Source organism: Ursus arctos, unplaced genomic scaffold, assembly GCF_023065955.2.
Source record: "Ursus arctos isolate Adak ecotype North America unplaced genomic scaffold, UrsArc2.0 scaffold_21, whole genome shotgun sequence".
Lineage (NCBI taxonomy): Eukaryota > Metazoa > Chordata > Mammalia > Carnivora > Ursidae > Ursus > Ursus arctos.
The window spans coordinates 36,047,840-36,074,780 of record NW_026622886.1 but is presented as its reverse complement, the minus strand read 5'-3'; the positions used below and the strand labels follow the sequence as shown (position 1 = coordinate 36,074,780).

The 26,941-nt window shown below is 33.5% G+C and overlaps 1 long non-coding RNA gene across 6 annotated transcripts in view; it reads left to right on the top strand.

Moving 5' to 3' along the window:
• Window positions 1-19,929, top strand: part of LOC123001128 (uncharacterized) — a 70,860-nt gene extending 50,931 nt beyond the window's left edge. For 5 of the 6 annotated variants that reach the window (XR_007189762.2, XR_006409722.3, XR_007189760.2 and 2 more), the window contains 2 exons: window positions 14,167-14,245; window positions 19,726-19,929. This is a non-coding gene — a long non-coding RNA (uncharacterized LOC123001128). Of the gene's footprint in view, window positions 1-4,583; window positions 4,629-14,166; window positions 14,246-19,725 lie in introns of all 6 variants that reach the window. The other variant, XR_008960783.1, reaches the window with a different exon arrangement.
• Window positions 19,930-26,941: the final 7,012 nt, after the last annotated feature.

Below are 26,941 nucleotides of genomic sequence, written 5' to 3'. Positions count from 1 at the left end.
TCTAACAATGAGGGAAAGAAAGGGCAGGTTTTACCATGCCAAAAACATCCTATTACATCCTTCCTCCAGGAAGACTGTCACGTAATTGTGAGATCAAAATCTGTAACTACTCCAGTGGTACAGGCACTGACTTATAATAGAATCTCATGCAAAATTTCTGACTTGATGGCTTATCAGTCTAGTCTACATTTCTTACATACACAGTACTTTCCAGGATGACTATGCTACTAGAAATAATATTCTTGAAATGCTTAAATCTTAATTTCTCTGGCTAAAGATAATAAAAATTAATAAATGGCTCACTTACGAATTATCACCTCAACACAAGTATGGTAAATGCATATGGGTAGTAGAAAGTGCTTTAAGTACAAATTAAAAAAAAACCCACAAATATTCTGGATATGTAATTTCAGGGAAGGATTTGTGAAGGAACTGATGTCATAGAGTCTGGAAAAATGAATAAGGCATAACAATGAAGAACTAGGATTGAGAAACTGTTGTAAATATTGTATACAAATACCTCAAGGTGAGAGGCCATGAGGTGTCAGACAGCTAACAGTCATTGAATCCGGCAGAGGTACAGAGTTCAGGGAGTGCAATTACTAAAAAATATAATGCTAGAATTATTAATAGGGATCAGATCATGAAAGCTCTTGAATTTAATGATACAGAGTTTGAGCTTTACTATGAAATCAATAAAATAGGTGAATATCTTAAAGACAAAAGAAGAAAAATTAATTTTTAAGAAACTTTATAATAGAAGAGTAAATAAATGTTCCACAAGAATAGAGAAATAACAAGATCAATTTTATTTATAGAGGCTGTTTTATATTTATGGCATGTCTTCAGGCTGAAGGTCCTTCTGAGGCTTGCCTACAGTGAATGCCTCAGGAGTTAGAATTGTTGGAAAACGTCTAACTTCCTAAATTAATGCAGTAATCTGTGCAAGTAATTCTGATAAAAGCAGAGGAATGGAGAAGACTCTTTCCTTCTTTGACTACCTTATTTGTATCAAGCTTATTGGCTATGTGTTTTGTACATGTTGTAAGATCACTTTGTAGAGATAAAATATTTTTTCTGTTAAAAAGAAACCAAACATTCCTTGCATGTGAAGCAAAAATATGAGCACAGGCTGGGAATGATTAAGGGGCTGGGGAAGAGAAATCAAAACCTATGGAATGGAACAAACAATTCAGCTCTTAAATAGAGGTGAGTTAAGCTGATCCATGGAAAGCAGTGTATCACTGCCATCTGTAATTCAACATTTTCTCAGGTCAACAGTCCACTTCTTTTGGGAGTCAAAAGTATTTCATTTTAGTTTCATCATGTATTAATTACCATTACAGGTGGATTTTGTATCCATTTGTATCCATCTCTGCCCACCTTTCCCCCAAACTCTTCCTATTTTCTGAGCTTGGCTCAGGAACTGTGCTAATAAATAAAGCATGAGGGACCCAACCTCACGCAGCCAGACACTTCCTTATGTGGGAAGATAGGGGAGTTAGGTCAAGAACTGTTGTGGAGATAATCTATGTGAGGCAGATAGACTGATGATTATGTATGTTACAGGTTGCAAAGGAGCTTGATCAGATAGACTTGAGGCAATTTGTTCACATTTAGTCATAAAATCCGAACATTTGGGTGCATGATATTAGAATTTGTATAGACTAGGAAATCTGAAACAGAAGGATATTCAAGCCTTGGTCATTATTTTATGAGAAAATATTCAAGCTGGACATATCAGGAACTGTTTTCTTATCCTATTATTATGCTACCAGCTCTACAGCCTTCTCTGTGACAATTTACTCATTATAAAATGAGAAGTTTACAGTAAATATCACTACAGTCCTTCAACCCTAGAATCATGTGATTCTGTGTTTTAGTTTAGGAAAACATATATTTATTTTTAAGCCTTCAGATATGTATTTTATTCATATAAATACTAGACTAAAACCATAGATATACGAAGCACATCTATATAAAGAAAAAAATGTTCCAAATGAATGACAAAGAAATATAATAAAAATGTCATATGTATCTGAATATATGAGACATATAAAGGTATACTCTTTTTTCTTAAAGATTCCATTTATCCATTAATTTGAGAGAGAGAGAGAGTGCAAACGAGCTGGGGGAGGGGAAGAGGGAAAAGGAGAGGGACAAGCCCACTCTGCAGCACAGAGCCCATGCAGGGCCTAATTCCATGACTCCAAGATCATGACCTGAACCGAAATCAGGATTTGGATGCCTAACCGACTGAGCCATCCAGGTGCCCTAAAGGCATACTCTTAAATTTAATTGTAATTTATAAATTTTCAGAAGTTGCAATGTGTTTAGGATGAAACAATATAATAACTGATTATTAAATATAATGAAAATTTGTAAGTAGAATGATCTAACATTAAAAAATAATAATAACAGTTTACAGAAAATATAGAGCCTATCGTTTTTGGATAATGATTTCCATCTAAAATTGTTCAATATTCATCTTCATTTTGGAAATACATGACAATGTATAGATTTATAAAGAATAAAGAAAAAAATAAATGAAGAAGAAGAAGAAAGAAAGAAAGAAAGAAAAAGAAAGAAAGAAAGAAAGGAAAAGAAAGAAAGAAAGAAAGAAAGAAAGAAAGAAAGAAAGAAGCCCATGTTCCTTTCATTCTTAGTGTGTCAGCTTAACTATTCTCATTGTGATGCAGAAAAGTGTTTGTTGTGGTTCTAGGAATCATGAGCTAGGAAAGTATCCAGTCAATGAAGAGGAATTCCACTCCCCCCAACACCATAGTAATCTCTCTTTATCAAAATAATAATTCAAAAAATTCCCAGAATCCTCTCAGTAGACTTTCTCTCAAAAAAATCTTTTGGATTGCACTGCATCATTGTCCCTTCCATATACAAACAAATCATTACTAAGGAAAATGGGGTTGTTATGTTTTGTCATACATGGTTGTTTAGAAAAAGGAAGATTGCCCAAATATAATCATAAGATTTTACCACCAAGAAAAGAAGAAAGTGATTAATAGCCAAAGGCCAGTTTTTCACAGAGCCATGTGCCAGCCTGCCTTCATATTTTAAGCCAAGAGATAAATTATTAAAAGTTAAACAGAAGGCATATTTTCTGTTCTTTAAAAATTTAAGATCTTTGCAACAAATCAAAATGTACATAAGAATACAAAACTGTATGCAAATACAATATACATATGAAGAAACTTAATAGTGAAAAACAGCCACCAAAAATATCTAGTATGGTAACTAAATAAATTTTACTGCTACATTTTATTTAATAAAATATATCAAAAATATTTTTACTTCAACATATGGCCATATTTTTAAAATAGTGCTTATATATTTTACTTTTTTCCATACTAAGTCTTTGAAATTCAGTGTGTATTTATACGTAAAGCACATCTCAACTTGAAGTATTCACTTGAAGCACTTAAAGCCCATTTTAGTTTCAAATGTTCAATAGACACATGTAGTTACTGACTATCATACTGAAGAACTCAATGACTCTTTCTGGGAACTGTAACTTTTGTAATGACATACCAATTTGATATCTCTGTCTCCCACTCCCAGGAAATTATGTGCAAGTAGTAAGAATGATTCAGGTATATTCAGGAGAATTTAATAAAGGGTCTTCTAGAACAGCCACCTACTCTGCTTCTGACCTGAGTGATCTTGGACAAACTATTTTATTTTTACATAGTTCAATATGTCAGTCAATGAGTCTCAGTCAGTTCATCTATAAAATGGGGATACTATTCCAATCTAGTAATACTTATCAGATTGTTATATACATTAAACAAAATGCTCACAAGTATATACCATCATTACCAGCATATAGAAACCCAATAAATATTAGGTATAATTATGAAATTAGTAAAATGACATACCAAAAGTAGATAAAAAATTGTTGGCTGTATTTTTCCCATTCTTTCAAAAAAGATGTTATTATTTGCATATTCATAATTAATATTCTGATATTATGGTTTCCAATAGACAAATTTAAGTAGTTTGCTTTTAATATTTGAAATAGTGCCATTTAACTAATACATAATTTGGGAAAAATATATTTAATTCTAAATTTTTCTCAATTTATGTCATAGGATAGTCAGGAATTATTTTGCAGACAATTGTTCCCCAGTTTTTCTTTGGCTGAAAAGTGAACAGATTGAAAGTAATAGCACATACTTCTCAGTACTCATTTATTTGACTCAATACACAAGCTATGAAATAACTCCATAGTATTAAGATATTTGAAAAAGAAAAAGATATTTGTCTCAGATGACTCCAGTGAAGGTTAGTACCTAGAAACAGGAAATAAAAAGCATGTTCCAACCAGATACACTTAACTGATTAGCTAAGATCTCAGTTGTAGAGAAAATTAAAGCTTTGAAAGCAGGAAACCTTATTTTTGGTATTATGAGCTCTGTATTGAAAAGAGTAAGTAAGACAAATTACAATCTATAATGCCTTTTCCCATGATATGGCTCTTGAAAGCAAGGGACATAGTATAGCTCTTAAAAATAAGTGATTTGGTAAAATTTATTTTTGTTTCTTTTCCTTTTCTTTTCTATTTCCAGAAAAAAAAAAAGTTGTGACAGAAGAAATAAATTTGACTACAAATGGTAGGAATATTATAAGTAAATCAAATTCAGAAATCTTGCTGTCACTACATTAAAATGTACTGACTGAATGATAAGTACTTTGCAAAAGGGACGTAATTAAATGTTTTAACAAAGATATTCATATCAATTAGTCAAATGCCTGTTTTAAAAGGTTTGTTTGTAGGGGAAAAAGTATTAATTTACAGCAAATAGATTCTCCATATTCTCTTCAAAGTTTATTTTTTTTTAAATTAGTTGTTGTTACAGCATTAAGATGCATACATTGCTTGAATGTGTAGGTTGATAGGGTGAGAAATTCATGGTGAATTAATAGAGATACAAATATAATGAATCAAATATAACCTATGTAGTTTTACCTGTTATATATAGTAAGCATTTACCTATATGCCAGTTTAGCATATAATTAGCATAAAAATTAGAAAAGATCTAAAATAATTTGAGAGTTGATATTTCAAAATATGCTAAGACATACATGAGAGAAATGTTATTTCTTTAAATGCATTTTTGAGGTTAGTGTTTATTTTCTAACGTCACACAAAACAAGGATCTATATTTTTCTGATGCTTAAAGCATTTAAATATCTTAATCTGACCCTGTCCATTATGTAGAAAATGAGCCATGTATAGATTTTGTGCCTGATTGACCATGAACAAATTAAAGAAACTACTTTGGGCCCCTCAAAAGTGTTAGGTCTATTAAGTCTGAAATAGAATACAGAGAATAAATGATCCCCTACCAAAGTCATTTCAGGGCCTCTCAAGGAGTTTTGTGTTAGGTTGGGCCCAGAAAGGTTAACCAAGAAATTAAAACCAAGTTAGGTAAAGGTAGTACTGGGTGCAAGAGGATGGACATTCTTTCCTCCCACTACTGATCTGTCTCATGTGAGTTTGCAAAGGGAGCTCCCTATCATTCTTGCTCATGCTTGTTCAGTAGAAAGAGAAATTCAAGAGTTTACATGCTTATTTTGAAAAGTCTAGTAATTCAAGAGTTTACACACATATTTTTAAAAGCCTAACAGAATGTTCTATGATTATGAGAGACTTGAAGAAACCAATTTAGAGCCATGCATAATTTTCATTGACAAAAGAAAAATGCATGATGCTAATTAATTTTTCAATTTTGCTCTGACTACCAAGAGACTCAGAGATAAATGTTACTTAACTGTCTTCTCATTATTATGAACTCTTTTTTTTTAACCATTCTTTTCATCGGTTATAGTCACTACAATTATCCCAAGTGTACACATTATATTTGCATATACTCAGCATACTAATAATATGAAGTTTATTAACTATGAATAAATAGGGGTGTGATTTAGATCTAAACTGAGTAGATCTAGTTTATTTCTGGGATACTTGAGTTGATATTATACTGTGCTACAATAAAAATAATTTAAAATCTACTAATGAAGTCCTTAATCAAATGGCCTGTGTTTTTCAAACCATTAGGGAGGAAGTTAACTAATTGTTAGTTATTATTGGACCTTCATGAGTGTGAGAGATATTAGTTAACCCCAAAGAAAAGAAAATTGGTTTATTTAGTGTTTGGCTTTCCTCATACACTGTTTAATTATTTCAAGTTTTCAATACAATCTATTTATTGTTTTCTTTGCCTCCCTGTGATCATTAATTTTCCTGTCAAAACAAAGATTTTTAGATTTGAATAACTTCTAATCTTCAAGTACCTTTCATACATTATTTTACATCCTCCCCACAACACCCACATGCAGGTGGGTAGAGTGGGGCTTATTTTCTAATTTATTTACTGATAATAAAAATGAGGCTTAACTGACTTGGTAAAAATTTCATGGCTACCTAGTAGAACATTTGGAATCAACCATAGTCTTTCTTATTTCAAACCATGGCTTTTTTTTTCACCCATTTTTACATAACATTTATATACAATTTCTGTCCAACTTCTAAAAGATGTACAGAGGTTTTCTTTGTTTTCTTTTCACCTTTGTGAGATATTCATAATTTCAGGTTTGTACTAATGCAATGAGAGTGAAAAAGTAAAAACCACAATTTAAAAATTCTTGTTCTATTGTTTTTTGCTCTACTTCTCAACTTTATTAGTCTCACCAACACCATAAAATCAAGACAGATAAACAATATGTATAATACCTAGTACTTTATTACATTATTAGTTATACCATACTTGGTTACTGAATAGAGTATTTCATCTTTCAATTTAAAGTTTCTAACTTTAGGGATGCCTGGGTGGATCAATCAGTTAAGCGTCTACCTTTGGCTCAGCTCATGATTCCAGAGCCCTGGGATCGAGTTCCGCACTGGGCTCCCCACTCAGCAGGGAACCTGCTTCTCCCTCTGCCTGTCACTCTCCCTGCTTGTGCACTCTCTCTTTCTTTCTGAGAAAATAAATTAATAAAATCTTTTAAAAAATAAAGTTTCTAACTTTATGTACCAGATTTATACCATTTTTCTGCTCAGAAATACAGTGCATAAAACACATATTATAAAATTTAGAAGTTTAAGCAAATCATCCATGATAAAAAATTTGGAGATGTAGAAAAAGCAGATTGAATATAATAAAATATGATTTGTCTCTCAAGAAAAAGCAATGATTAATATTTTAGGTGCTATTTTAATATTTAAAATTAATATCAAATATGCCATATTTCATATCTTATATTTCATATTTATATTTTATATTTTACTGCATGTATTTTTAAGGTGTCCATTCATTCATAAGTATTTATAACATTTTATATGTGCCTATGCACCCATGCTTTTCATATTTGTATAAAGATGTTTACAAAATAAACATTATTTTAAACTTTGTCTTCCCCACTTAACATGGTTTTGTGAAAATTTTCCTGTTATTCAATTTTTTTTCTAAGACTATTAAAAATTGGGGCAGCTGGGTGGTTCAGTCAGTTAAGCATCCAACTCTTGATTTTTGGCTCACGTCATGAACTCAGCATCCTTAGATCAAGCCCCATGTTGGGCTCCATGCTCAGCAGCGAGTCACTTGAGATTCTCTCTGTCTCCCTCTGCTCCTCCCCACAATTGTGGGCATGGATGTGCTCTCTCTCTAAAATATATAAATAAATCTTTAAAAAAAAAGACTATTAATAATTTTCAGAATATACAAATATATTAAAATTTGATATAGCAAGATTGACATAGCCATCCTTCAGTGGCTGAACTTTAAATTATTTATTTCAGTTTAGGAATACTTATATCCTGATTATACCAAACTTCCATAATTCCTTTTACATAACATCCACATGTGCCCCCCAAGCAAGGCATTCCGTAAATGGAATCAGAGTGCTCTTAAAATTCATCCTTGATGGAGTTATTTCCCTAAGTGCTAACTATTTTCACCAAGATATAAATACTTTAAGATCTTTTCAGGCCCTACCAGGTGCTGCATGAACTGGCCCCTGATTGCCTTGCTGTTCTCATACCCAACAGACCAGTTCTCACCATTTTCCAACCACCTTGGCGAAAGTCCTTCCCATCCCACAACTGAAATTGTTCTCTCTGTCTATAGTTACACCTTCATTGATGTTACCTTAACTAACAACAGTTAAAATACTGATACCAAAAAGCTAATACTCTCAAAAATTTTGTACAATCTTGTTCAACCTATTGGTTGAAAAAAAATTATTACTATGGACTGAATTATGTTTCTCCAAAATTCATATGTTGGAGTCCTAACCATCCATGTATTGGAGATAGGGCCTTTAACGAGATGTGATTAAGGTTAAGAGAGGCTGTAAGGGTGGAACCTTAATCTGCTTTAAATACAGAAAGGAAGAGACACCAGAGCTTTCTCTCTGTCTCAGCCATGTCAGGACATAGCGAGAAGGAAGCCATCCGAAAGCCAAGAAGAGAGCACTGACCAGAAATTGAATTCAGCTGCAAACAACCTAAAGCTGATAGTATATTCAAAAATAAAATAAAATAAAATAAATAACTCAAAATACATCACAGGTATAAATGTAAAATGTAAAACTATAAAAATTTTAGAAGTTAGTTCTCATGATCACAGGTTAAGCAATGAGTTCCTAGACATAATATAAAGAATAACCTATAAAGGGAGGGAAAATAGATAAATTGTATCTTATCAAAGTTTAAAAATGTTTGCATATATACAGTAAAAAATCATCACGCTGTACTACTTAAGTTTACCAATGTCATATATCAATTATATGCAATAAAACTTGGGAAAAATGTTTTAAGATCTTGTTCTACTTTTACTCTAATAGTTATTTAAGTGAAAGTTAAAATAGATTGTGTAAGAATCTTATTGCTAGACTCAATTTTAAATCAGAAGTCCTAATAACCTGATGTCTTCAATAGTCTATATTTTTAAAGACAATACATAACAGAATGAAAAATTGTATTTTCAGGTGTCAGTGCTTTATTTAGGATGTGAGATCCACAATAGTGTAGAAGCTGTGATACTACCTTAAGTTACTTCACCTTTTTGTGACTTGGGTTCCTCATCTGTAAAATTAGGGTAGTGATGCCATCCATTAATCCACTGCATGAATTAAGTGATGAGGAACATGTGGAACACTCAAAAGCATGTTTAGCAAATACCTAAATCATCATTAGTATATTATTATCATTGTCATTGTTATTTCAGCATACATTCTTCAATGCAACAAAATGATAAACATTTTGAGGGAAAAATTACAAAGGTGGTAGTTCATAAAAAAAAGTGCAGATAATAAGAATTCTGCCTCGTTTTAGGGAGAGGTGGTTAATTAACTATTAATATATCATACTAATTAGGTTAAAATAAACTAGGTCATGTAAAAGGGCTACCAGGTCACTGAAATGAGATGAAAATCCATTAGCTATATCAGCATATCAGCCAAAGAGGAAGATGATAATTGGAGCCCAGAATAATAACAACAACAAACAAACAAAAAAACACCAAAACATAAGTTTTAACTAGTGTTTGAGCAGTAATGAGCCTTGAATATAATGACATAATGCAAATATTTTTTAAAAAATGACAATAATAACCACCATTTATTTTGGCAAAAAACTAAAACATTTAGTGACACATTCAAAATCACTAAATTTAAAAAATATAAACTTGAAAAATATGAAGGCCATCAATGGTTCTTTATATGTATATTTTATGTTCTAAATACTAGTCTTTTGTCGGCTCTGTGGTTTGCAAATGTCTCCAGTAGGTAAGACTCCAAAAGGGCCACGTGAGAGAAACTTTGTGGTGACGGGATAGCTATGTATCTTGAAATGAAACAAATAATAATAATAATAATAATAATAATAATAATAGTAATAATAGGCAAGAGAGGAGCACCTGGGTGGCACATTCTGTTAAGTGTCTGACTCCTGGTTTCAGCTCAGGTTGTGTTCTCAGGGTTCTGAGAGTGAGCCTCGCCTTGGGCTCTGCACCCAGTGCAGAGTCTGCTTATGACTCTCTCTCCCTCTCCCTCTGCCCATCTCCGCTGTGCTCTCACTATCTCAAATAAATAAATAAATAAATAAATAAATATTTAAAAAATAATAATAATAATAGGCATGAGAATTTACATAGAGGCTTGTTTCCAGCAGCTGCACTGGCCAGAATCTTAAAAGTTTATGTAGAAGCCTTAAGTGGGTTTAATCATATACTCAGTCCAATGGTCTCAAAAACACCTCACTCTCTCAATTATGTTGTTAACTAAAATTTTACTGTGAGATCCCTGAAATGGCTGCTAGTGTGTAGGCAGGACTTACATTCCCTGGAGGGGGAGAGGATGAGGAACCTCCAATTGCCCGGATCTAGCTGGCAGATCAACCTTCAGTCAAGTCCTCTCCTTCACCTCCTCCAACAGGGACAGAATTTGGTCAAGAGATTCTGGCGACTTGCACTCTTGTGGTTCAGTGGAGTCAAGAAGTGGTTAGACTGTGTATATATTTTGATGGTAGGGGCAACAGGATTTATGGGAGAGTGGAAACAAAGAGGAGTCAAGAGTGACCACAGGATTGTTGCCTGAACAACCATAAATTGGGCAAAAAAAGATTGAGGGGTGGCAGGAGCAGATTTGGGGGAAAATGAAGCACTTTGGAACTAAACATTAAGGTTGAAACATATTACTACATAGCTAAATGAATTCAAGAATGAGAAAAATTTAATTATGTTAAAGTAATTGGAAGTAATGAAATGTAGTTTTATTTAGAAGCAAACAACTTTTTAATATCAAATGTTTATCTACAAAGTGTACAAATTAATAGAGCCCACATTATGTTACGAGGATTAAGTGGTAGAGTGCACATAAAGTACTTAGCAGAGGACCTGGCAAACGGATAGTGATCATAAGTGGTCACTAAAACAACAATAATAATACTGCTATGATGTTTATTTATGTATGTGGATAAGGAAAACAAGCAGAAGGCAACATAAACGATCTAAACTATTAGACTAATATTGAAAAGCTTTTCTTTCTTTTAAAAATTAGTGTTGTAATAGTGTTTTTAACTTGCACATTAAAATATCACTTTTCATTTGTATTTGTTTTTCACATTCTACCTAAGCTATAGATCAGTATGTGCTCTTTTTAGCACTTCTGAATTTGCTGATATAGATTCATTTTAATGCTAATTCCATATAACTTGTTATTATAAGTGCATGTATGTTATTTGTAGATAAATTAGAAAATCAGATAATAAAATAAGAAAAATACTTATAATTCTGTAATAGAAATAATAAACAGAAACAACTATCCCTTATACATTGCCAAACAACTCTTTATTATTAAATCTATACCTGTTTCTATTATTCATTGTTTAGATAAATATTTATTGAATGGTATAATCACATACTGTTCTGGCCCGTGAAGAAAAAGCAATGAAAAATCCTTGCTTTTATAGAGAATACATTCTATCTGGAGAAGAAAGGAAAAAATGAATGGATGAAATGTATTGTTTGCTAGAAGTTAAGTGATATATATATCAAAAGCATGGAAGGGATATTAAGTGCTGGATTGGTGAGAGGGCTATGAGGTGCAACAGATTGGGAGGACTTCACTAAGAAGGTGACGGGATAAAACTGAGGGAGTGAGGGGCAAGCTCTGCAACCTTCACTTCATAGGAGTGGTCAGACCCAAAAGTAGCAGAGAAAGGTTGGAGATATAACAGGTGGCTGAGCAATGGTAAACCATTGTATATTTCTTGACCTTGACTCTGAATAACTTGGGAGTCACTGGAGAGTTGCAATCTGACTTATAGTTACAGAAACTCTGGATCCTTTTTGAGAATAAACTCAAAAAGAGCAAGAGGAAAGCAAGGGGACATTTAGGCTTTGGCAATTACCTAGACACATCGATGATGGCAAAGTCTGTTAAACATTTATTACTTCAGGTCATTAGTTTTTAAATTTTTATCAGAGTTAAACATTCTTGGTTTTAAATGCCAACTAGATCTTCATGGGTTAGAAGGAAACCTCTATATCTGACTCGGGTTCATTTCACAGAGGCAACCGTTTTCAAGTCTTTCAGCTGGGCCCCCTCCCACACCCACTATAGTTAGCCGCATATTTCTTAGATAATGTGTTTGCCTTTTTCATGCAAACACCTTTCTTTTTAAAAAAATTTTGGATACTATCCTTGGTATTATATCATGAAAAATGAAGATTTAGCTTTCTTAGCTCCCCCGTACACACAAACACATGATACATGTATGCCTACAAACATACTTCCCGTTACCCCATTTTATCAGTATAGTCAGACTTGGCTAGTCCAATATCCAGAATTTATATTCTTGTGATTCTGTATTAAATATTTTAGGTTCAGCTATGTAATGCACTATGATTGGGTTTCATTTTATCTCTTATATAATCTTTTTGTCTTCTCAAAGTTAATAGTTGTCTAATACATATATATGCTTAAATTTTTATGGATCTGTCATTAGTTTATTCCCAAACTCTTCATTTAAGTGTAAAACTTGTCTTGGCGCATGCAGGTAATAAATTAGTCAGTTAATTTCATCCTTTTAGCCCCCTCCTCCTGTAACCCTATATCTCTCTGCTCCAGTGATTCCTCACCAAGTCATTAACTTCCAGTATTTTAATATTTCCTTGGAAATTACCCTCATTTTTCTCCTCTACTATATCCTAACCCTAGAAACTTACTTTCCTGTTTCCTGGCTTAATACATTTTCCCTCTAATTCCTGAGTCTTTCTGGGCTATAATACAAGCTTATTTTCCGCATTTTACAGTAGCTGTGTAGATAATTACTTGTTGATTTGTGTTTCAACTTATCTCCACTGTTTTCTCTATTCATATTTTTAAATAATTTAAAAAAAATCTCTCTATGGTCACGAGTGGAGTTTGGGGAAGGAAGTACAGTGAGGGAAGATAACCAATAAAATATATGTAACTGAAAATATTTCATTGGACCTAATTTCACTTAACCATAGCATATGAATTCTTTCCCAAATCAAAAAATACCCTAATGTGTTACATTCAGATTGCATTATATGTTGTCGTTATAAATATGGCTAAAATCAACTTCCCTGAAAAAATACAATGTATGTGATATACACACACACAATTTCATATATCTCTAACTATATATGTAGGGTAAATCTGGCTAGATAGAACAAATAGGCACATTTGAGAGTGAGATTAGCTATTATTTCTTACTGTTATGATACAAGTGATGTATGCTTAGAAAACACAAAAAAGCTACTTCTTTTTTTCTTCTATAATTAAAAAAGACAATAAATTCCACTATGTTTTAACAGCACAATGGTACAATTCAGTATTTTAATATTTAATGATTTAGGCTTTCCCTCTCTCTCTGTTTTATGTTGTATTGTTTTGTTTTCCCCTGTCTACCTCTATCACATGCTATAAAGGCCATATTAACATATAAGTAATCATATACTGGTAAATGTTTAACAGGCTTGGGAGGGTGGGCCTTGATTTGTAGTGCTTGACAGTTTCTGTGGTATAATTAATTACCTACTGTGGCTGATTTCAATCTCATATCACTTATGAAAGCAGAGTTGGGAAAAGATGAGCAAAACCGACACTTGTGAGCCCATGAAAGCCAGCTCCAGCATACTTTTAACCTTGCCATATCTTTTTATCTCCCTCCCTACCTCCCTCCCTTCTTTCAATTTTTTTTTTTTTTTTTTTTTTGAGGGAGGGGACTGGGACAGGGACTGGGAGACAGAATCCTAAGCAGGCTCCATACCCAGCATAAAGCCCAACACAGGGTTCAATCTCAGGACACTGAGATCATGACCTGAGCTGAAATCAAGAGCCAGATGCTTAAGCGACTGAGCCACCCAAGTGCCTCTTGCCATGTATCTTTTAAATATATTCTAGCTTGCATACATTTCATCCTTTAAGGCTTTTTGAAAACTATCATTTAACTATTTGTTTAGATGTACAAAAAAATACACTTTTTTTTGACCTCTTCTATTATGTTAAAATATTTTATCTGGGCTCCAATAGTATGTGGATTATTCATTTATATTTTCTACTGGTGCTGTTTTAGTTTCAGCTTTATTTTATTTTATTTCAATTTTTTTATTTTTTTAGGAAATCTCTATATCCAGTGTGGAGCTTGAGCATCACCCTGAAATCAAGAGTCAGATGCTCTACCAACTGAGCCAGCCAGGTGCCCTTCAGCTTTATTTTTTCTTTTTTTACACTTGTTCGTTTGTAATTTTTTGCGACATAAGATGTGGAATAATTTAATCTTATATCTTTAAAAACTGTTATCTCATCACCATTTATTGAATAATTTATCATCTCTAATATTAAAAATATTAACTTTTACATACCACGTTTTCTATTAATTGGATCTCTATGTTCTCTTTATTCATCATCTGCCTATTTTTGCATTTGCATTGTGCTTTTAAAATAATTTTAAGTTTACTATATATTATACTATCTAATTGTTTAAGGTCCCATTCATTTTCTCTCTAAATCTTCTTTATTATTTTGACTTGATTCCTTTATATTGACCTCAATTGCTTTTCAAATCCAGAAATAAATCACCATAGGAAATACTAATAAAATTGTTTTAAATATTTTGATCACTTCAAGGAGAATTGATATATTTAAATATTATATCTTCCCATCCACAGAAATGACATTGCTTAACTTGTTCATCTTCTTTTATGTATGTTAAGCAAATTATGTGGTTCCAATGATATATGCCCTAGATTCAACTTCTTAGATATATTTCCAGATATTCCATTCTTTATTTTATCATAATAAATCATTTTCTTTTATTGCTGTATATTCATTTGCATATAATTTGTACTACATACAAAGCTATAAGTTTCCATATATTTAGTCCTAGCCACGCTCTTCAAAATGTAAGCACAGTATGAAGAATCTTGAGCTCATATTTGGCAAAAGCATTTAGTTATTGCCTTATGATAAGTTCATAGAAATGAGATTGCTGGAATACAAAATAAGTAGATTTTTAACTGTCAATATGTGGAGCCAAACTGGGCCTCTAGGAAGGTTATATCAATTTATAGACCCAATGCTATTATTAATACTTGATAGTACTTCCTATTGAAAAATAGTTTGCTAAATTTGATTTACAATCAATATCTTTTTTATGTAACATAAATTTAATTAATTTTATATTGGGAGTCAACTAAAATATTAATATTCTAGATTTTGCACTTAGAAAGAAAATGGCTTTGGGGCACCTGGGTGACTCAGTCAGTTGAGCTTCTGTCTTTGGCTCAGGTCATGATCCGCTGGTCCTGGGATCGAGCCCACATCGGGCTCCCCGCTCTTCAGAAAGCCTGCTTCTTCCTCACCCTCTCCCTCTGTTCCTCCCCCTTCTCCTGCTCTCCCTCAAATAAAGAAATCAAATCAAAAAAAAAAAAAAGAAAGAAAAAAGACAAAGAAAGAAAAGAAAAGAAAATGTGCTTCAAAATGTAAAACAGAAGTGAAAGACCTAAAACTTCCTAGAATATACTTATAAACTATCTCAAACTAATTGTGGGAGAATATGCCTGAAGACTAGGGTTAAGCCAGTGATTTCAAAAGGCTCCTACTAACCTAAAGACAATGTTCTTTTTTATATATTTGAGGAACTTGTTTCCTATCTGATTAGAAATGCAACTTCTTTTATGAATGAACATAGTTTGGAAAAGAATGATTTTAATTTTCCATATAATTATAATATTTTGACATAAGCTATGTTGATTTGATAAATGAAACCATAATGAATTTGGATGTGTTTAAAATACCACCATTCCTTTTTCTAAAAGTGTATGACTCTTTCCAGACAATGTGAAAGCATTTCTCTCTTAGCCTTTTGTTTCCCCTTCGTGTAACTTGGTTAGAGAAGAAAGGCAAGCTGAACTTTAATTATTTCCTAGTTTATTGTTGTGAATTTTAAAATATTTATGGGCTAGTATGACTGTACACTACCTATAAATTGAAAAGTGAAATAATTTTTTTTCAAATAAGTCATGGTCAAAATATGACAAGAAGATATGAGGTTATCATAAATGAACTATGATAAATCATATTTCAACAATGAACAAGACAAACAGTGTCATCCTCTCCTTTTACTAGTAAAGTATGGCACTTATTTCATGAGAAAAGTAATTACCTCAGTGACATTAAAGACCTTCTTTTTATATTATTTCTAGTCTTTCTGTACATCTTTTCCAGCTGTGTTCCATTTGCAACATTTTATCCATTCAAGCACTGAAATACAACTTACTTCAGATGACATGCAAAGCCCATTTTGTTTTATACTGTCTTTGAGATTTTTCTCTATACATATGCAAAGATATAGCTGTAGAGGTGGTGACAGATCTCTCTTCAAACTACTCAATCAACTCAATCAACTTCCAATTAACTTTTTTGTTTGTTTCTTCTATTTGATTCTTTTTCTTCTATTTGCTAGGCAAGGAAAGAATATTATCTGCCTTGCATATACTTGCAACAGTTTCTCTATAATGGAATTTTAAAAATAATTATTTCTGTAACAAATTAATCCTTTTAAACATTTTTTTACAGAGTTATCAGTTCAATTTGGCAATTTATTCACATTCTGTTTGAAGAAGAAGAAAAAAAAACAAACTAAGTGAAAGAAATCACTATCCCTATATAGAAAGCCAAATGATTTTCACCTGCTTGGCTTAGTAATCTTAAAGGCAGGTTTTAGGTTTGGCATTGGGAACATACTAAATGCATTTATGTCATGAACCAACTATGCTTGGTCCTTGTGTGTTCAGTTTTCATCATGCTTCACTAGTGTTCTGAAAATTGGTGCTCAGATTATACACCACACAATAGCCAGAGTGGATTCTCCCAACACCATTCCTTGCTCATGCTTTTCTACTGGCCTAAGTTGGCTTTCCATGATCACACTATTCAGATTTGTATTAACTTCTTGTTCATTTGATAAGAAATACTAACACTGACAAAAATAACCTAAATCTCAAAGTATACAACTACAACAGGATGTCATTGGCAAACTGGTGAATGAATGTTATCGAAGAGGAGGATTTGTTATTGCACAGGAAAACTTGAAATTCTAGAAATTTTACAGCTCACATATGAAAGAAATTTGATAGGAGTTTCTTAAAATTTGGCAACCATCCTAAAATTTCCTTGCCATTACCAGTAATGAGTCATAAATCTGAGATAAATGTTTTTAAGCTATTAATAATAATTTATTTTAGTCAACCTTGGCTAAAGGGAAATTAGAGTTCTTTCTATAAGAAACCATACCACAAAATTGTTTCCAGATGAAGATATAGTCAAGGATAAAGCAGCCAATAATTGTAGAAGAGAAAGGTAATAATCAAATGTAGGTATAAAAAATGTAACTTAAATGTCAATTTATTTGTTTGGATTTGACGATTTAGTGGTGAACCAGATGGCCTCAATATTCTCCTCAGCCTGGTTAAACTTTAGACAGGCTTCTTTCCATCTCCTTTTCTTAGAGCATTTACTTTAGAAAACTTGCAAGTGTAAATTATTTCTCTGCCTCTTTGAGATGTAAATCCTCTGTGTCCAGTAATGTATTTCTCAAGGAGAAATGAGAGCCATCAAGAAAGATAGCCACAACCCCCACACACACCCTGCCCCGCCCATCTATAAGGAAATGTAGGAGCCTAACTTATATAAGCAACAATTAACAAACACTTTGACCTAAAATATTGACCAACCTTCCCACCAACGTCCTCCAGTACTTTTTCATGACTTAGACCAGTGTTTAATAATGTCCCTGCCTTTTTTTTCAGCAGAGTTGAGTTCAATCTCTCTTCTGTTGCAATAGCCTTTTTTTTTTTTTTTAAGATTTATTTATTTGAGAAAGAGAGACAGAGTGAGCAGGAGGAGAGGCAGAGGGAGAGAGAAACAAACAGATTCTCCGCTGAGTGGGGAGACTTATGTCGGGCTCAATCCCAGGATCCCGAGATCATGACCTGGGCCAAAATCAAGAGTTCAGACGCTTAACCGACTGAGCATCCAGACACCCCTATTGCAATAGTCTTGAATGAAATCTTCTTGCTGTTTTTAACAAGTGTCCAGTGTGATTTTTCTTTAACAGTCGTATTTGTCAGGGTGCCTGGGTGGCTCAGTCGGTTGAACATCTGACTCTTGGTTTCCACTCAGGTCATGATCTTAGGGTTGTGCGATCAAGCCCTGTGAGAGATTCTGAGCTCAGGGCAAAGTCTGATTGTCCCTTTCCCTCCCCCTCTGCTCCTCCCCCTACTAGCAAGCCTCTCTCTCTCTCTCAGGTAAATAAATAAAATCTTTAAAAAATGGTATTTGTCAGTTTTTTTTAATGTATAGTTTGTTACAATTTTTCCTCTTTCTAAGTAAATATTAGCATGTATACCTAATTTATATTTGTAAGTATTATTTTGTTTGTTGTTTCATTTTTCCTTACGGATCTCTTTCGGCTTTATAAGCGCAAGACTCCGCAAAAGTGTATTCACTTTTCCTCTTGCTCTTCACCTTATTTTCAAGTATTTAAAAATATAATTTGTTCATGTTCATCTCCATGTCTCTCTTCAACATGCACTCAAGGGCTGATAAGTTTTTGTCCTCACATATTCATTCACGAAAGTGTAACCAATATATCAAGAACTAAATCAACTACCCTTCATTCTTTTAGAAAACTTCCTATGAGCCTTCAATTGGAATTAGTTTTTCCTGTGTGTTTCACAGAACTGTTTATAATTTTGTAATATAACTTAGGCTGACAATTAATGGAGTTATTTGCCTGTTTCCCCATCCTTTCATAAGAGAGACTGTAAGTTTTTAGATTTCAGAGCATTATGTTATTAGTTTTTGTATTGCCTTCATTACCTTAAAGCAATAGACACAGGAAAGTATGTTGAATTAAGTTGCTGCAACTTGATATTCTTAAATTTAATTTGAAACCTGATTCTCATGAAAAAAATAACAAAAATCTCCCAGGATAATAAGTTACTTAGAGAGAAAAAGTAATAATTGTGAAAAGAATATTCATAATATCCCACCACGTATCTCAGGGAGATAACCTCCTTTGATGGCAAATTGAACTCAAATGCTTCCTCTTCTTTTGAAACTTTCCCTGACTTTTATAGGCTGACTTAATCTTATTTCTTAATCTGTTGGAATGCTAAATATCACCCTAACTATCTGATTTCCCTACTAAACTAGAAATCCTCCAGGTCATGGAAAGTGTTCCTATTTGTCTTTCTATACTTGGTGCCTAGCATAGGTTTTTTCATATAATGAGGTGCTAAGTCAATACTAAAAAGTAGGAAAGAAGGAAGGGATGAAAGGAAGAAGGAGAGGAAACAGGAAAGGAAAGAGAAAGAAAGACATATTACCCAACAGTAGTCAGGTCTATCCCTGACTTTTAAGATCTTTCTTTTTTTTTTTTTTTTAAAGATTTTTTATTTATTTATTTGACAGAGATAGAGACAGCCAGCGAGAGAGGGAACACAAGCAGGGGGAGTGGGAGAGGAAGAAGCAGGCTCATAGCGGAGGAGCCTGATGTGGGGCTTGATCCCATAACGCGGGATCACGCCCTGAGCTGAAGGCAGACGCTTAACCGCTGTGCCACCCAGGCACCCCTAAGATCTTTCTGATCTTAAAGCCATGGTTTCTTTTTAGGACACAACGTCTCCCATCCCAGGACCAAGATCCAGCTGCAGAGAACACCCAATTCTGCCGACAATTAAGATTAAAAGAAAAAAATGAAGGCAAGCACTCATGAAGGCTATGAATCATCTCCTTTTCCCATGTAAATTACACAGCAATCAACATAAATGGGTTTAATAAAAGATGTATAAAGAAGTTACTTTTAAAAAATCCAAATAAGCTGCTTCTCACTATTTGATGCACATATACTATTCAAAATGTTTTATTTTAAAACATAGAAAACTTCTCTATAGCCAGTGATACACCCTAGGCAAACACCATGTCTTTTCACACATGCATTTGCAAATCTTTCTTTTACTGTTCTGTGTCTGTGTATTCTTTTCCGGTGGCATCATTTATTTCAATATAAATTTTCACTAAAATTAATAAATACTTATTTGTGAAATTTATAACATACAAATGAACAAAAGGAAAACTAAGACTACCCAAAATGATTCAACCTAGAAAACTGTTAGGATTCTGTTGCAGTGATTAGACTAAAGGGCTGGCAGCAGAGACAGAAATGGACATAATCATGATATACATGAATATATATTTTTCATGTACTGATAATATATTATGATGAATTAGAAATGAAGGGCAGGAATCAAGGATAGTTCTTAGGTTTGTTGGCATAAGCAGCTGAGTTTATGGTGGTAATTCCTTTTTAGGAAGAGAAACAAGTATAGGGACATAATAAGAATTTTGTGTTTAGAAAAGTTCCATTTGAACTTACTATTATATATTCAAGTCAAGATGTCAAATAAGCAGTTTGATATGTGGATTTATAGTTGAAGGTAAAATAATTAAGTCTGGTCATTTAAAATCAGTGGGAGTAACTTAAAATAATATTTTGTTTTTAAGATTGCTTTAATATGAGGATTTTTTAAAAACAGGAGGCTATCATTCATTCAGTACTTTTTTTTATAGCATACTATATATTGTTCATTTGACAACCATCCTTATTTTATAGTCCTGAAAATTTTTAAAATAACAAAATGGTTTTGGGTTTTTTTTATTATTTTTTTTATTATGTTTCAGTTAGCCAACATATAGTACATCATTAGTTTTTGAGGTAGTGTTCAGTGATTCATTAGTTGTGTATAACACCCAGTGCTCATCACAACATGTACCCTCCTTAATACCCATCACCTGGCTACCCCATCCCCCCACACCCCTCCCTTCTGTAAACCTCAGTTTGTTTCCTGGAGTCCAGAGAGTCTCTCATGGTTTGTCTTCTCTCTGATTTCTTCCCATTCACTTTTCCCTCCCTTCCCCTGTGGTCCTCCACACTATTCCTTATGCTCCACATATAAATGAAACCATATGACAATTGTCTTTCTCTTCTTGACTTATTTCACTTAGCATAATTCCCTCCAGTTCCATCTATGTCGATGCAAATGGTTGGTATTCATCCTTTCTGAAGGCTGAGGAAACAGTCAACAAAACTAAGAGGCAACCCACAGAGTGGGAGAAGATATTTGCAAATGACATTACAGATGAAGAAGGGCTGGCATCCAAGATCTATAAAGAACTTCTCAAGCTCAACACCCAAAAAGCAAATAATCTAGTCAAGAAATGGGCAGAAGACATGAACAGACAATTCTCCAAAGAAGACATACAAATGGCTAATAGACACACGAAAAAATGTTCAACATCACTAGCCATCAAGGAAATACAAATCAAAACCACAATGAGATACCATCTTACAGTTAGAAGGGTTTTGTGTGTTTTGTTTTTAAAGATTCATTTATTTATTTTAGAAAGAGAGAGGGGGAGAGGAAGAGAGAGAGAGTAAGCAGAGAGAGGGGCAGAGGGAGGAGAGAGAGAATCTTGAAGCAGACTCTCCACTGAGCACAGAGCCCCATTGGGGAAGGGGAGGTGGTTGATCTCACAACCCTGACACCATTACCCAAGCCAAAATCAAGATTTGATGCTAAACCAACTGAGACACCCAGGTGCCTCTACAATGGTTATTTTTGAATGCTGATGCCCTCATTCTGGCTTTTCTGAAAAATTCTACTTTGATGCTAAAAAAATATGAAAGTGTGCGTATATTCAGGCTAGACATCAGCGGTTGATTTGCCAGGACAGTTATTTTTCCTCTGTTTCTGAAAGCACATTTTATGTTTTAGAATTCTATGGGGCGCCTGGGTAGTGTAGTCGTTAAGCATCTGCCTTCGGCTCAGGGCGTGATCCCGGCGTTATGGGATCGAGTCCCACATAGGGCTCCTTGGCTGGGAGCCTGCTTCTTCCTCTCCCACTCCCCCTGCTTGTGCTCCCTCTCTCGCCGGCTATCTCTCTCTGTCAAATATATATAAATTAAAAAAAAAAATCTTAGAATTCTATAACTAGCTTTTAATGGGTTATATACATTGCTTCATATGAGAAAACAGGTATCACATTAAATTGTATTGAGCCACTGAGATGTTTGATATTACATAGCTCTGGCAACTTAATCTGCAAGTAATTATATACTACATGTCATGGGCCAGATACTCAGCTAAATGCCTTGGGGTATTAAAAGATAACTATTTTTATTTTTTATTTTTTTTATTTTTTATTTATTTTTTTTTGTGTGTGTGTCTAGGTTCTTATGTCTGGGAGATTCAAAAGATAACTATTTTTAAATTATACCAGTTATCTCACTAATATACTAGAGCAAGAGATTGACACACATATATTCCTCCAAAAAGATAAATTCCGTCCATAGAAGAGTACAGTTAAGTTCTATAAGATGTCTGAAGAGGAGGGAAATATTTGAATAAATTACTTATTGATAGCAATAGTGTAGTTATTTTTGTATTGAATAGGGCATTGGACCCACATAATAATATTAATATCAATATACTGACTGAATACCTCATGGTAAACTAAGCCTCATAAAGCTATCAGAATTTCCCATATTTTAGAATGACCATTATTGTAGATTATTGGCATATTTGTACAAAAGTATTTTCCCCTTTTTGATCTCATGACTGTTTCTAGTCTTAGATTATTTGATGATGTCATAGCCTAGTGTCTGTGATATTTAAATTGATTACTGAGGAAAAAAGGATCCATGGTGAGAACATGCATAGTAAACTAAAGGAACAGTCTGCTGATTACACAGAAGAAAATTTCTATTTACATGCAAATATCTTTGTAATCAGCAGTGATAGGAAAGGAAATGTATGAGCCTAAAGCATTCCAGTTTTCAAGTGTTCCAACTTTCCCTTAGCCCTTACCTCAGAAAATGTTTCCTCATATCAATGACAAAGCTTATTTCACTTAAACACTGGGGCATATTTTACTTGAAACAAAGCATATTAATGAGTCTTTTCTCATTTTGTCTTCAGTGTCATTCTTTCACTTTTGGATTATCTTTAGCTGGAATTTTTCTCTGGCCAATATTTTAGTCTTTAGCTTTCTAAAAATGATAACTCAAAGCCTTACTTTTGTTATTTTTAAAAGGGGGATAATATTGACTACACAGGTTATTCAGGCCATACCACCCTGAAAGTGCCTGATCTCATCAGGTTTAATTAAAATAATGTATATTTTAGTAACTGAGTGCTTGACATATCATGTAAGTATTCAAAATTGGTGGTTGTACACAGAAAGTGAAGTGCTATAGGCATTAAGCTACAATGTTAACATAATTCTGGAACTATGAAATTGGAAGTTCATAAACATTTAAAGGAAAGGGACTTTTCACTAGTAATCATGTCCCAGAAAAAATGTCAACTGATCTTACTACCCCTGATTTAAAGACTGAAATCTTGAGAAAAAAATTAGCTTCAACTTGTATTTAGGAAACCCATAAGGATTCACTTCTTTGACAAATGACATTAAGCATGGTCATTATTCTAAATTCCCTTACCCAAGATAATACAAGATAAATATTTCACTGGTATGAGGCTGAACAACCACATGCTAAAGTGGATTAGAAATGCTATAAGTTTCAATTAAAGTGATTCCTACAGTGTGATGATACTTATAGACAGGACAAGGTTTAGGGACCTTTTCTGTTAGTCTGCAGGGCAAATATAAAACGTAGGAAAGACGTTAGGGTTTGAAGCTGATGGTCAAGAAAGAATTCTTGAGACATCTTTGGTGCAAAAAGGTGGTTTTATTAAAGCACAGGGATAGGACCCGTGGGCAGAAAGAGTTGCGCTGGGGTCATGAGGAATGGCCCATTATATACTTTCAAGTTGGGAGGGGGCTAGGGATAGTGCAAGTCTCTAAGGAATTTTGGAAGCAAGGTTTCCAGGACCTTGAGGGGGCTAGCTATTGTTGGGAAAAGGTCATTTATTACTGTCTAATAAAACCTGAGTCATGAGGCCCTTCAGAGGTATATCGGGTGGGTCATATGCTTGGGGGATGATTTACAACATGTATCTTGGGTGGTAGAGATAAAGGGAGTTTCCAAAGGAATTTTATATGTTAACATAGCCTTACCGTATCCTGGAGGTTGGGCTAAGATTGCCTTTTGCCCTTAGCAAAGCATTGACAGCGAGGCGCTTGTGTCCCTAGAGGAATGTCACTCTATTTCAAGGACTTGTAAATGGGCTGCAGATAGTAAGGAAATTTAATAATTTCTCTTCTGCCTTTGTTTCCCACATCAATATATTTTCAAAATAATACTACATTCAACAAATGTTGCTGAGACAAATGGTTAATAATGCAAAATTATAAACCTGAAAACCTACCTCATGCCATACACAAAGATTAACTCTACATGGATCATAGACCTAAATGTTAAGAGCTCACATTGTAAAACTCTTAAAATAGAAGAGTAAATCTGGATGACCTTAGATTAGGCTATGATTTCTCAGGTATGATACCAAAAGCATAAACAATAAAGGAGAAGATTCATAAGTTGAACTCAAACAAAATCTTTAAAAACTGTGCTTCAAAGGACAGTATTTTAAAAAGTGGAAAGACAACCCACAGACAGAGAGAAAATATTTGTTAATCATAGATCTGATAAAGGATGGTAGTAGTCACAGTTCTCCAGAGAAATAGAATCAACAGGATATACTTATATACAGAGAGATTTATTTTAAGGAGTTGGCTCACATGATTGTGAAGTCTTGGTAAGTTCAAAATCTGTAGGGTAGACTTTCAGGCTGGATACTCAGACAAGAGGGACAGTTTGAGTCCAAAAGGTACTCTTGGTGACAAAATTCCTTCTTGCTTATGAGAGGCCAGTCTTTGTTCTATTATGGCATTCATCTTTTTTTTTTTTAAAGATTTAATTTATTTATTTGACAGAGATAGAGACAGCCAGCGAGAGAGGGAACACAAGCAGGGGGAGTGGGAGAGGAAGAAGCAGGCTCCTAGCGGAGGAGCCTGATGTGGGGCTCGATCTCAGAACGCCGGGATCACGCCCTGAGTTGAAGGCAGACGCTTAACCGCTGTGCCACCCAGGTGCCCCTATTATGGCATTCATCTGATTGGATGAGGTCCATTCACATTATGAAATGTAATCTGCTTTACTCAAACTCCAAACCAATTTAAATGTTAATCTCATCCAATAAAACACCTTTATGGGAACATCTATAATTCTGTTTGACCAAATCAGGGCATGGTGACCCAGTCTATTTGACATATGAAATTAACCATCACAAGGACTTATATTAAGAATACATAAAAAAATTACAACTCAAAAATAAAAAGACAAATGACCCAACTAAAAAATGGGCAAAGAAGGTAAACAGTGTTTCTCTAAAGAAGACATATGAATGGGTAATAAGTATATGAAAAGATGATCAACATCATTAGTCTTTATGGAGGTGTAAATGAAAACTAAGATATCACACATGTTAGGCTGGCTAAAAAAAGAAAAGAAAAGAAAAGAAAAGAAAAGAAAAGAAAAGAAAAGAAAAGAAATAGGACAAGTGTTGGTAAGACTCTGGATAAACTGTAACTTTTATACATTAATGGTGGGAATGTACAATAGTGCAGCTGTTGTGGAAAACAATCTGGAAGTTCCTCAAAATCTTATATAGAGAGCTACCAATGACCCAGCAATTCCTAGGTATCTAACTAACAAAATGAAAAAAAAAAAAAAATCCAAAAAACCCCACAAAACCCTTGTACACTAATGTTCATAGCAGAGTCATTCACAATAGCCAAAAAGTAGAAAAAAAAAAAAACCACCAATATCCTATACCTAATGAATAAATACAACGTAGTATATCCACACAAAGGAATGTTATTTGACAATAAAGAGGAATGATGTACTGCCATATGTTGCAATATGGATGAGCCTCAAACAGGGTATAAGTAAAAGAAGCCAGTGACAAAAAGCCACATATCTTATGACACTATTTATATAAAATATCCTGAATAAGCAATTTTATAAAGACAAAGAAAATTAATGGTTGCAATGGTTACTATGGGGTGGAAATGGAAAGGGACAGGTAATGCAGATAAGGTTTCTTTTTGTGTTGAAAATGTTCTGAAATTAGGATTTTAGTGCTTATTGCATAATTCTGTGAATATACTACAAAACATTGAACTGTACACCTCAAACAGGTGAACTTTGTGGTATGAAAATTATATCTCAATAAACCTGTTAAGACAAAGATGCCATTTGCCTTTTTTTTCTTACTCTTTAACGAGTATAAATGAGATTTTGCAGAGGCTACATATCATCACAGATTAATACAGGAACAGATATAAGAATATATAAGAATCCTGATGACTTCTATTAATCCATATATTAGAAGAGATTTATAAAAAATAAAACAATGATTTTGAAAACGTAAAACAGTATCTTGAAAAATACATTTATTTTTTCATAAAATTCTGTTATTTTTGGTTTACATATTTTTATTAATATGCTTAACTTAATAAAAATCTTTAAATGTTCTAAGTTTTAATTTTTAATACAGAAAATATATAAAGATATAATCCACATAAGCCAAAGTTCTTTGGTGTCTTCAATGATTTTTTAAAGAGTAAATAAAGGGAACTTCAAAGAAAAGTATTTGGAAATTGCTGAAGCAGGGTAATGAAAACACAAATAAATGGTTGAGACAGTGCAGGAGTGTCACCAATTTCATATGCTATGACTGGAAGTTGAATGCAAATTGTATTGTAGAAAAATCCTCTCTTTTCCTTATATATTCTGATGCCTAAATATTGTAATGAATTTTTCTGATGATTGTAGAAGGATGAAAATGTGAAAAGGAAAAATTAT